Source organism: Sinohyriopsis cumingii, chromosome 10 (genome assembly GCF_028554795.1).
Source record: "Sinohyriopsis cumingii isolate HCF-2022 chromosome 10, ASM2855479v2, whole genome shotgun sequence".
NCBI lineage: Eukaryota > Metazoa > Mollusca > Bivalvia > Unionida > Unionidae > Sinohyriopsis > Sinohyriopsis cumingii.
In genome coordinates, this window is record NC_142970.1 from 83,673,462 (window position 1) to 83,687,779 (window position 14,318).

Consider the following 14,318-nt stretch of genomic DNA (forward strand, 5'->3'; position numbering starts at 1 on the left):
GATAAGTTTAATTGAATTCAAATGAACTGGACGAACTGCTTTTACTAAATAGGACAAACCGTTTTAATCGAGGATTTTCACAAGCTACAGCTGAGTAATTCTGTCTATTTTGAAAGCGATTGACAAAAGCAGTCTATAATTTATCCACAAAGGAACGCAGTTCGTGTGAAACAACGACTCATATGTCAATGATGTATTTCAGGCGAATGTCTCAACTTTTATATTAGAGGAAATAACTAATGTTCGACACTCTTAATATATTGAAATAAAAATAAAAGGGAAAAAGGACATGTCTCAAAGAAAGATCTGAATGGTTTAAAATCAGTCAATTCTCACAAACTATTTAATAAATAAAGGAATAGATGAACGCACATACACACGCATACAAATACATCATGGTCTAGAAAAGAACTGTTAGGAAAATAACAAAAATAAAAATATTTGGAGAATGCGCGAAAGCAACACAATTTCATCAATATAATGTCTCTTATCAATGATATAACAATGTTACGTTTAAGATATACGTGACCTGGATAACACAGTGGTAGCAAACTTCCTTCGTTCCACTGCGGTCTCTTATTCGTTCCTGACCTCAGCTTGCATGATGGTAAGGTGGTTATCTCGCTATTGTTTGATGTATATTCCACCGTCGAATTTTTTACGCCTATGATGCTTTTGGTGTTTGAAATTTTAAGGCACTTTATCAATTTAGTTGGACAATATAAAACCGACGAAATGGGAGCTAGGTGCCATCCCCAAAAGCACTGAAGCAGCAGACTCTCTCTCTCTGGCCTGGACGGTTACCGTACTCCATGAGTAGCGAAAACCACCGATCCTCCTCTTCCCATGGGCCATTATTTAATGTATCTTGCTCCAGTAAACCCGTTTCCTTTTATGATGCTTGCTTTTATTTTGGTTATATACTATACTTGGCTACATATACACATCTGTCAATTTCAAACTAAATCGACACCTTCATATGAAGTAAAGAATACCTGTAAATCTGAGTGTCACTAGCCGTGTCATGTGTGAAACCACCAACTTATTAGTGGACTTAATTACTGTTGGCCTTGACAGTAATATGAACAGTTTTAAGGTCTGTCTTGCTATTATAGACCAGCAATATTTTGTATTGAAATGTACACTGATACACGGTTTAGCACTGAAAAGAGCTTTAAGTTTGACCTGTTGTAGTGCCCACGTCGAAAGCACACCCACCTGCCTCAATCACATTTATATATTATATTTTTAATCTAGGACTAGCGATAGCAACTACTTGTTGTAAATCTTGTATTTTGTATGAATACATGAATAAATAGTGTTATTTGACAAGTGTTAAGGCCTGTCACGTGTCTATCGTAATTGTCACATGGAAAGCATAGTGTTGCATGTGTGACAAATCTTTTTCGACTTATTACATCCCTCTGGCACAGTGTTGTAAGTCTTAACATTAAAACTTGCTAACTCAAGAATGAATCATGCATGAGCAATGTACCCTAGCCCAGTTCTACTGACACTTAATATTCAAAACAAGATTAGATTACTAAGCAGCCAATCATGTATTCCCAGATTAAACATCAAGTAGTCAACTGTGTAATAGCTCGCTAATTTATAATGTGTTTATGTTGTGTACACGCGCTTCAGCTGTCTTTCTAATGATAACGTTTTCTTAGTGTAAATAGCCTATCGAGACGCTATGACTCTGACTGGAAAGACAGCCATTTACATACGACAGGAAACGTAGGCTGTCACTAGGGATATACGGGAAACGGCCCACGCGTCACCATTTTCAATCCTCGACTTGCATATCAGCTGAATTCTATTACTGAGGAGTATATTTAGGTCTCTATCAGCCATTGAAGATATTATCGTAGAGCTAGAGTTTGGCAGCGACAAACAACAAATGCTGCAACAAACTCTAGTGATTCACGGCCTAATGCTACAGACAAAACAGTACCAAGGGATGGCTATTGCACGCGAGATTTACAAGTCACAAATGTCCTTAAAATTTCAACATTTCGACATCATTCAACTTCCGGATCAATCTATGGGGAAATCCTACATGAAAAATACGGAACCATGTTTGTATCTCAAGCTTAAACATTATTTTCTTCCATATTATTGAATATTCCTCATCGTCGTTCAAATTTAGTATGTTGACTTTACAAGGTAAGTGAAAAAACCAACAGTTGAGTAAAAACAGAAAACCAGTTTGGAAAAATCTACGAAAGACGTACCAGCGCAATCATAGTGTTGTTTTCAAAGTGCAGCTGGGAATCACCATAGTACATACATGCAATACGTGAACATTAATGATCAAATTCAAAGTATACCAATGTAGCAAAGCTAATACATACTCACGCAATCGAATGAAAAATATATTTAAAAGCCACGTTAAGCTCTTTCTCATATTCGTAATTTACTGTTATTATTGCAATGTTGTGCAACTCTGTATACATGATGCTTATTTTTATATTTAAACTATCCCCGTAAGCCAATTAAAGTATGAACATGTATTACTTTTATCCTAATGCGACCTAATTGTTGTTTATTGAGTCTAATCTGTCACATTTACTTTAATTGTGTTGCTTGCGAATCAACGAGACGGTGAAGCATACAAACATGATTGCAAAAAGGTTTTCAAAATATGTATTTAATGACGACTGGCCAATAGATATATAGAGATAGATAGATAGATAGATAGATAGATAGATAGATAGATAGATAGATAGATAGATAAGTTAGTTAGATAGATATATAGATAAATATATAGATAAGTTAGTTCTATAGATAGTTAGATAGATAGATACTAATGAACTTTAAGTTTCAATTTAGTGTCCTCGTTTTGCAATAATTTATAGCGACTAAAACACACACACAGATATATATATATATATATATATATATATATATATATATATATATATATATATATATATATATATATATATATATATATATATATATATATATATATCGTATTAAGGACGAAGTGAAAGAGAGAATCACGTTAGAGATGTTGAGTCGAAAAGGGAACTTAGTGAAGATAAACCTAATTTGGCACACCAGACACAGGGTTTCTGCTTCAATAATTTTAAGAGATTATCCAACCAAGACAAAGACAAATCCAATATTATAGTTCGCTGTTTTAGTTTCTTTGACAGAGATAAAGTGAGGAATTCGGTCATTATGATGGAAACAACGTCAGGATACAGCTTTAAGTCTTATGGTCTCGCGCGTCTCTGTGAATTAGGATACAAAATATCGGTAATGTCTGCAGAAGGCAACATAACTAAGCAATTGTGTATATATATATATATATATATATATATATATATATATATATATATATATATATATATATAATTTTACAAAAGAAATGGTCAGATTGTCCTTGTTTATCTTACATTTATTAGTATTTATTCGGTGCGTAATCAGCAACCGTTCCAAAATTGATAAGTTTGTGGATCCAATAAGAGCAGATATATCATGCCTGTAAGAAAAGTAAACCGAATATTAATGGCTTAGTCACAACGACCATGGTGCAAACGAAAGGTTATATACTTAACTATTTTAAATCTTGAAAGATGTGTAGCATTTTTATTTTGTAGTTCGATAGGGCACATCTTTTAATACGGGTACCATGTTTGTGATGTACTGTGCCAGACATATCGCTCAGAAACAAAACCAAAACAATCTAAATCCAGCATTTTAAATATTCAGAAAATGCAAATGAGAAGCAAACGAGACATTTCCCATATTAAGATATTCTTGCAAATATCCCGAATCTCAACTTCGTGCTTCTAAATTATTAGCGCATCCTGCCCTTTTATGTGTAGCACATTATGTCATTTAAATGCGAGAACTGTTAACGGTAGGTAGGATTATAAATAGCGTGTAAAGGACATATTAGTTGATCAGCGCATCTTATCATGTTATATGTTTATCTTAAGGAATATAACTGTGAACCTTGACGCATACATTTCAGTACCTTACAAATTAAATAGAATACAAATTTAGATCCATATTACTGCGCTTCCATCCATGTATGGAAGTCGGCCATTGCATGTAAATTGACCTCTTCTCATAGCGCATGTAGCTCTGACCCATAATAGGAGATAACCATTTCTATTCTGAAACAAGCGTAACATGTTGAGCCTTCTCGCTAGAATTGTTGTCCTGAGTTTTTGAGACATATCGATTTATCTTTAAAAAACAGACAACAGGAGTTCAGGTATTTCAGCGAAATATAAATTATCAATGTAAAGATGTTTTAGAGCGAGAAAGTTATCGTATTAACGTCTGCAAAATACCACAGAAGTGCAATTGCATTGAGTCGCTCGGAGTTTATATAGCATAATGTTAAGCAAAAGAATATTATCGGATACTTGGAAATAAATACACATACCTGGATTCATAGTTATGAATCAGAAAATTAGTCTTCGACCTATACATCATTTTAGTCAGGAAATATACTTTATCTTTGCAAAATACAGACGTTGAAATATATTTTGCTACTTGTTTTTATACTTTTCGTTTGTGGCTTCTGTATTGTTTTTAATATATTTGTCTTCCATTTAATTTCATCTGGATATCATGGGGCTGTAAAATGTTTCGAAAGCATTATTACTCAAGGTAGACATCTAATAAAACAACGCTAACGCCACCAGTGTTACTGTTAACCCAGTCTCAATAACTATTTCTAGTGAATCTATTAATGTGTGCCACCCCTCTCCTATCGACGACGATGTTTATACCTCAATAATAGGCACAGATGAATCACCTTTTCTACAATGTTGATTTATTGCCAACTTGATATTTTCGCCTCGAGGTCGTCTTGTTCCGAGACAACATAAGTAGGGTTTGGTGAATTTAGCAACACTACGTCCATTTTAGTAGCTCCTATTCATACATGCGTGCTGATTAACGCGCCTCAAAACAGAGCTGTTAATGTATACATTTCCTGACGACGCTCGTGATTACATAATCAGCCGTGGATATGATCATTACAGACAGAACACGATTAAAATCGTTACTAATCCACCATTTCTACCGTTTTCCACTTACGAAGTGGAAAATATTTTATATTGTTTTTGTGTGAGCACACGCTTATGTTTAGTTGACTGCATCAATGCGAACGATTAACCGTGGCCTTTACTTTCCATAGCTAGATTATGTTCGTTACAATTTGAATAACTCAGCTTCCACATTAACTGGTTACACACTGGTTATCGATTACGTTCGGACAAAGGGCTTTTGGCTATTTTGAAGATTGACGCCTTTTTTAAGCTTAAGATAGGCAATATATGGCGGCCAGCATAAGTGGTGGAGGAAACACCACCGACCTACGGGAAGCTACCGACAGCTTTCTCAAATATCCACATTGGCCGAGCATAAGACTGAGACTAGCGCTGATAGAGATGAGATCGCAGTGGCCGATAAAGGCGATCGATGTATGCCACTCGGCCAGCCTGGGCAATATTCAGAGTTAATGTATTTCCTCAAAGACAAACAATGCATTAGCTGACCCAAGCTGTGCTTGGCGCATATCGAACCTGCTCAACCAACTTTACCTCTACCTTATTTCTTTGTTTAAAAGAAAGGTACGTTCGAAACTACGTTTCTTTCGGTATGCCCGGCTGAACAGGAAAAGTTTGACATAATTAGCTCGTATGGTATCTTTGCTTGTTTTTCTTTCAAGATAATACTATTTTGTTATGAAAAATGGTATGCCTCTCTCTCTCTCTCTCTCCAATTCTAAATTATTCGATTGCAATTAGGGTTATTTATTTTCATGCCAATTCATTTTTCTGACTGGCATCCTTTGCCTTGGTATATACGTCACTATCTACATTGGTGTTCTCTTTTTATATTTACATCAAATTTTAGTAGTAATACCGAAGCTTTTCTTCTTTGCTTTGGGATCCCGTCATACCACTTATATACTCTGCGATATTGAACAACTAATGAAACACAAATATGACCGATCCGGTCAGGAAATGAATACATGGGTGATATTCATAGAATATTGGTGGGACAAATATCAATTTCAAAGTCGTATACTATGATGAATAAAAGTCTTGTCTGAACTCGAGGATTGTTTCCACATGGATATAGTACTTCCATCTCCATTATCTTATGGATCATGAGAATGTAAGAGGCCTAAACACCAGTGAGTAGGTGTACATGGTTTGATCCATAATGTGTGTCTTTATTCGCAGGTAATTCGCGACATTGTTTCTTCTTTTTATATCCATATGCAAATTTTTTGCAAAGGTTGAGGGGCATTTATATTTCTTCTGATTTCAAATATTGTGGAATTTTGATGAACAATAACATTGCAATACACCAGTGAAGAATAAATGCAGTTACCGCTATTTTCTGTCGGTGTAATTATCAACCTAAAATACAGATATCTACAAGCTATTAAATGTTGTTATAAACATGCAGGTAACATTTTACGATTTTCAGTTTCCTAACCTTTTTTCTTATCTGGATTGTTCGATACGTGCTTTTTGAATTATTCTTGAGCGAACCAGGAGAAGATGGTGGAAGATGGACGATTTTGCTTACAACTATACTGAAATAAGATGAAGAATTATATTACATTATTTTCTAAATCTGGCATCAGATTTGTAATGGGTAGATTCTCACTATCGAATAAACCTAGATTGTCTACATTAATGAATCCAGAAAAGATTTTGACTTTTTTTGCTTCAGTGCGATAATACTTTCAAAATGTTAATGTACCATAGAACTATAGCAAACAAAATTCAGTAAATGTATTTCCGCATACTGCCATTGAATCCACTTAACATAAAAGTAAAATGACACTGATCCAATGTTCAAAAGTTAGTCACTTCGACACTATGAAAAATTAGTTTGCTCATACACATGTCAAAGAAATTATACATATTTATTCATCAAACATTCGGACTCAGAGACACTATGAACCGTGGTTTGCACATGTCCAGTCAACAAATTATCACACTTATCAACACTATGAGACATGGATGGCACATATCCCGTCATCAAACATTTGGCGGTATCCATGCTATAAGTAGTGGCTTGCACATAAACGTGTCAAATAACTATATTTTGAAACAAAACAAACAATAACTTGAATGAAGTTTGCGATATCCTCATTCGCGACGGGGATCCCTTCTTCATGGAGTTCGAGCATGTACATGAAAGTATTAACATGTGGAAAACATAAAGAACACGCAAAAAGTACGAGAGGGGCAGAACGGGGACTACCTAAGCCTTTTGTATATTAGTTCAACTGAGACTCTCCATTCTATTCACAAATGTTTGCAGCATGAACAGTGCGACTGGGAAGAATGCATCGATGCATGCCACTGCAAGCAAGTGTTCTTCTTGCAAACTGCTTTACATACTGCCTTTCTTCTTTTTTCGTCAAAAGAAGTGTTGTTGATATGTGGTATGATGTTTTGATACTTATCTAACTTCATTTCTCCAAATTGTACCGGGAAAATTTCATAATTATTGTGAGAAAATTATGTAGCATTTCATACTCAGATTAGGAGGGATAAATGTATGCGTCGAATGAATTAATCAAACCGTAATAAGCAGAAACGGTTTCATACTCAGATTAGGTTGTGGTTGTGGTTGTTGTGGGGTTTAACGCCATTTTTCAGCACGATGGGCTATACATGGCGGCCAGTATTAATGGTGGAGGAAGAACCCGGAAAACCCCGGAAAGAACCACCGACCCACGAGAAGCTACTGGCAAGCTTTCTCACATGCCCACATTGGCCTCAGATTAGGAGGGATAAATGTATGCGTCGAATGAATTAATCAAACCGTAATAAGCAGAAACGGTTTCGACACATCAAACGTTAGGTCAATTCTACGGCATCCATTGACTAGACAAGAGTACACGCTGTGGTGAACCTGATATAATGAATAAGTCATATATTAACATTGCTATGGATTGGTGAATAAATGTAACGGTGGTGATCTTCCGAGGTGAATCGGATGGGTTCGAACTGTAAGTTAAGAATAATAATTTTGCTCTGAAAAGTGACAACCCTGTGGCCTCTCTCTCTCTCAGCATATACATCATAATGTAAAGGATTCGACTGAGATAACTGTCACTTGTTTCACTACCTATATCTGATAGCAATTGACATATTTTACTTTCTTATTCTTTTGTTTAATTACATTATTAGTGTCTGCAACAATGTAAAGTTTACCTCTCTTGACTCATAACAAGATAAGAAAATAGTTTGGGACATTAACAAAGAAATGGACATAAATATGACCGATCCATCATGATGTTCCAGTGGTAATGTGTACATAACTTGATAGAGAAGTTGTAATTTTATTCACGGGTAACTCACGACTCGTATTTCTCCTTTTTTCTTTTAACATGTAAATTATTGTCAAAAACGCTTCCGGCAATCAAAGTTCTGGTTTCAAAAAATGTTGAACTGTTGCGAACAGTACATCAGTAACAGAGCAAATGCACTCAGAGTTCATGCCGGAATAATAAACAAGTTTCTGTGAAAAGAAACAATATTGTCATGCCTTCTCAAGCTAAGACCCTTGTTAAGAGTATTTATTCCCTAACCTCTTATCTTTATTGCGTTGAATTGTATGTTCCGGAGGAATAGGTCTAAAACGCGTAATGACATACTAGTGGAGGGTGCCTAAAATGTGCTTACAAGGAAAACGAAATAAGCCATAGAATTTGCTTTGTTGTGATAATAATTCAGGTTCACAGTTAAGTGTCAATCTCTTTATCAGAATGGCGAGAGTTGGATTCTCACTTTCGTATCAGCTTTGATCGGCTACATTCATTTTTGTACTTTACAAGTCAAATCACATTGAGGTAAAATTGTTTTTGAGTCTACTTAACACAAAAGTAAGATTACACATCTGGAATCATCAAACAATCAGATGTATCGACACTATGAACAATTAGTTTGCACATGCACGAAATGATAATTTTCCAGTCATCAAGCTCTCGGAGGCATCGTTTCTTTGACCATGGTTTGCACACATACAGTCATCAAACTGTCTGACGCATCGTTCCTTTGACCATGGTTTGTAAATTTACAGTCTTCAATCATTTGACAGTATCGATACTCAAACGAATGGTTTCCAAATACACTTGTCTGATAAATAGATTTGGATAACATAACAAAAATCAATATAATATACGTTTTTGATCTGATTCTTCTTGGGAATTCAATGTATTGATTAATGTAGTGCGTCTCTTACAAACACAATTCTCTTGAATGTCACTCTGGCGAAGGGTGAAGGAAAAATATCAAAGAGGCTTTTCTGCATTACTCACATTGGTAAAAGGATAATATTCTGCGATTTTTGATTCCTGAAATTAGCTTCAGATATAGTTACCCGCTTGTAGACTGTTAGTACATAGTTTAGCTTTGAACACAAATATTCCGAGCATTAACTACCAGCTGGGTTTTGGGATGGTGAAGTTTTGTTTATAGACGATGATTACCTAAACTTCGATGTTTAAGCGCACAGTAATTTACATTATTTCACCAGTTATCAGAGACAATGCAAATCCGGTTTCACATCGGCACGATAAGCAATACTGAGTCCAGGTTAAATTATCTTGGAGGGGAGGTAAGACAAAATTAAAATTACATAACGTAATTCGTCCGAAACGATAAACACGCAAATAAACACCCCTTTTATTATTGAAAATCGGACTAATTTCTTCATTTATATAACCAATGACGTGAAAGCGGGCAGAGAGAGGGAGAGACAAACTTGCATTTATCTAAACCTTTCTATTTAGTCCAAAGTCGCTCAGCAGGGATGATACAATTAAACAAAAATCGGCTGAGACATTGTGAGAATTGTCTATTCCTATTTTTCAAAGCGACATTAGCTAAAATTTATAATTGTTATGGCAAATAGATCTAGTATTTCAATCAACGTTTATGACGGGAGAGTGAATGAATAATATGTTCCTGAAATATCATACTTATTTAAAAACAATACAGTCGATTTCCTATGCTACGTTTTATTTAATGGATTAACATTTTTCAAAGATGTAATAAAAATAATCCACGAGGTCCACATATATAAAACAACATATGTATCAAGAGATAACAATTACTTTTGAAATAGTTAGATGGATAAAAGCGTGGTCAAAGTTTGTGCTGATATAAAATACCACTCAACAGCAAAGAATAAAATGTTAAACATCTAAGTAGAATATCACAAAGTCGAAAAATGCTCGAGGCCCGAAATTTAATTGATTACTGAAGCACACAAAGAAAGCTAAAACACCAGTTGCATTGTAAAGACTACAATCCAGTCAAAACGATTTTGAGCAAGATAAATATTATTGAAAATTGATGTTGATGCAATCGTAAGGACAATGAAAGTCCCCTCCCATTTCATTCACATAACTTACAGTATTGATTCATGCATATACTAAATCAACTATACACCTGCCCTTGAAAAATGTTTACTTTGAGCAAAGTTTACTAATAAAAAAATCAAATAATCAACCTGAGCTCATATGGGAAGAATGCTTATTTCTTCAGGACGAAATAACACCCAGCACACTTTCGCAGATTGATTATGGCATAATTAACAAACTAAACTGTTTATGCTCTGACGTAATAACTTTGTAAACATTTTCCATAGAGAGTGTGCCTAAAGTGTGAGAGCAGATGATATGTGTATAATGACTTCGCTAACAATTTTGTCCACTTCTTTGAGACGAATTAAAGTTATATTTCAATTTTCCTTTTTTAAGTTATGTATTGCATGTCATTTAGAAGTCTGAATCAAATTTAGTTTGAAAAAATAAACAGCTTTTACGAGGTGAGCATTTGTTCAATTTAAATACAGTCAGCATTTAGTGAAGGGATGTAAAACGTAGAATATACAATCGGGTTGGAATAAAATTGTGCGTCCCACGCTGAGACTCTGTCTGAAAAGGGTCTGGACTTTATATGTGAGTGCAGTTTATATAAAGTGTTTGATTGTATTGTAAGGGTCTCACCCATTTCGCCTTTATCTGTTTTATATGCATTCATATGATTAACATAATCAATATGATCTTGACCGAAGATATATGCATAATTTGGGGAACGTTTGCACGGTACTTATGCCTGCTATCATTTTAGAAGACCTATACTGTGTTGCATAAAAGTCAGGTTTGAACTCAACAATGTTGTACTTGATAGGACATACCAACGAATGTATAGGACCAGTCACTCATACGTCAATTAGATATGGGTATTCACGCAATGGTGAAAACAGTATGAATGTGAAGTTATTTTAGTAGATATTAATATACATGTATTTAGTTATAATCGTATATAGGAGACTCATACTTACAAAGTCTTTACAAATCCCATAAAATGCAACTGTCCCGAGGTATCTTGTGTGTTTTTGTCAATGCCAACTTCTCCAGGTAAACATTCGCTGCAATAAACAAGCAAACCGATCAGGGCAAGCATATTTGCAGCATGTGGCAACACGTTATGTTATTAATATCCGATCTTTCCGGCACAGATTTGACCTTCCAATGAAGTACTGCTAGTAATTTTCGAAAGAGTTCAAATGTTACCATTTGCGAAAGGAATATTGTTAAAAATTCAGACTATGCAAAAATATTTTTTTATTTGCAGACAATCATTATCGTTTTTTTAGCATAAGTCACTAACTCAGGTTCTTTCGTCTATCTCTTTATCTTTTCTTAGTTGTGGCTGTTCAGGTTGTACTATTAGTGTAAATATAAATACACTTCATTTTAAATGAAGGTACGAAGAATGAGCAGGAGAAAAGTTAACGGTTTGATGTATTCCATTAGATTTCTACTAAGTAAAACAGTAATGGTTCATTGATCTCTCTCTCTCTCTCTTTGTCTCTCTCTCTCTCTCTCTCTCTCTCTCTCTCTCTCTCTCTCTCGTTTGTATTGCTACACATAATCTCCTTCATTACTGTCCCTGCTGCTGCCTAAACCGAATCAGAGCACAGCATTTAAAGAAGCACTGCTATTACCACCAATACTACTGTTAATGATGTTTCTACTATATCAATTAATTGATGCAACATTTCCTATCGCTGACGCTACTATTAAAACATAGGTGTTTACACAGGTGCCACAACGTCTATTCTTACACTGTCTACCTTATGGTATAGGGTCAAGGTCATCCTTCGCCAAAGTTGCAAGAAACCTATTTTACGATATAATTAAAGCAAATATACTGAAAATATATTGAAACAAAGTACATCCCTAATACATAATATTTATCGCGCCAAAATAAACTAAAATTTATTGACTTTAATCCAGATCTCTCTGTCTCTCTCATCCAAATGATTAGAGCGAGATAACTGTCATTGTTGTCCTATTTATTGTGGTCTGGTAGATTTCAGAACTTAAGAAACGTGTATAAGACTAACTCCATGTAGAAATAAATAAATTTTGTTGCTGCAGTAGAAATCATGTTATCCTTCGTGAAATGACTGGAGTGAAATACTTTCACTTGACACATGACCTGATAATTCGGTTAGGATCCCAGCTCTAAAGATACTATACAGTACTCATTTACCTGTAAATCTCATAGCAGACGACACTGTATTGCATATGAATGTTTACGACTGGTCTAGTATTTGTTAATGGCTTTACCTCAGTCGTTCCGGTGTAGTAACATTCAATGACTTTCGACGATCAATCTCTCCGCCCATATCCATTTTCGATGTTATCCTTCTAACAAATGTTGGCATATTGATGTTTTAGTAAATGCTTCCTTTTTTAAATTCCAGTCTTCTATATTATTATACGAAATGTGAAACACAAAATGTTCTCCAATAGTGAAAGTATTTTTTGTTGCCAAAGCAACATTAGATCATAACCATCAGATTGGACTCCACCGAAGTAACCAACAACTTGACCGTGATCTGACTTAAAGGTTTGTCTCTTTATATTTTTCTCTCACACACTTTCTCTCTAGATCTGTGCATAGATTGTTTACTTTCATCTCTATGCGCAAATGTCATTAAAGAAAAGCGGTTTCTTTACTAATCAACTTCAAATTTAATTAAAAATATGATAAGAAGTTAAAGGACTAATTAATTTTTGTGTTTGTTGTCCTTCCAACATCATAATGATTCCTAGCATGAGACCCGTCCCTCCACCTTCACCGCTCCGGTGGTCTAGTGGCTAGAGCGTCCGCCTCGGATGCGGAAGGTCGTGGGTTCGATCCCCGGCTGAGTCATACCAAAGACTTACAAAAATGGTACTAACAGCTACCTGGCTTGGCGCTCAGCATTAAGAGGCTAGTGTTAGGACTGGTCGGCTCGGTGTCAGGATAATGTGACTGGTGGGACATCGTGCTACATGTCTGCGGCATAATGCTCCAGTGCTAGATATCAATATAAACTGCCACATTGCAGACATCGTAGCGATATGACTGAAAATTTTTTAAAGCTACGTTAAAAATCCAAATCACATTACACACATCACACCCTCCACCTTCTCCATCATAACGTATAATAAACTTGTTTTATACATATATGGCATATTTAGATGTGTATGCTGGCAGCCTTTGGGTACCTAGGATTTATGCAATAGTATCTGATCGTTTTACGCTTAGACATAAATAGTGTTTATCAGTCCCTGTAGAGAACTGAACTTAAGATATACAATCGCCAATGTTTTTATAGTGTTTTATATTACAACTACGAATACTACTAATATATTATGACCATGTTGAAAAGCTCTAGTCTTTATTAACGTTTACGACGATATAGGTTCAGTATATGCTTAGCACATCCGAAAGCTCAAATATTGGAGAACATTAAACTATTTTGTATGGTGGAGGAAACCGAAGAACACATATAACACCACTGACTTTGAATATGTAACCATCTCGCCCTCGAGTATGCCGAGATTATATTATGTGTTTTATTTAAATGTCACTGATGCACACTCAAATATTCCCGCATACGTACTCACATATATTTAAAATGAGCAAATATATTTAACAATAGTGGTCAGCATATATATATATATATATATATATATATATATATATATATATATATATATATATATATATATATATATATATATATATATATATATATAATCTGCGCTTACATAAATTTACATAAAATAACAGATGTCGTTATGGTTCATCACTTTCTATGTCAATACTTATATTTTCCAGTATCAGCAACAAGCTGAAATAAACTAGTTGACACATAATAGAGTTAAAAGGTTAAATTCCTGTAGAAGCAGTCATGTACAATTTCGCAAACATAACCGTTTTTCTGTTTTATTTGCTTGTCTTGTC

General features: G+C 34.9%; 1 long non-coding RNA gene across 1 annotated transcript in view; it reads right to left on the bottom strand.

Moving 5' to 3' along the window:
• LOC149790486 (uncharacterized) overlaps positions 1-11,446 on the bottom strand; it is a 35,988-nt gene extending 24,542 nt beyond the window's left edge. Inside the window, exon 1 of the long non-coding RNA XR_016423624.1 lies at positions 11,356-11,446. This is a non-coding gene — a long non-coding RNA (uncharacterized LOC149790486). The remainder of the gene's footprint in view (positions 1-11,355) is intronic.
• Positions 11,447-14,318: the final 2,872 nt, after the last annotated feature.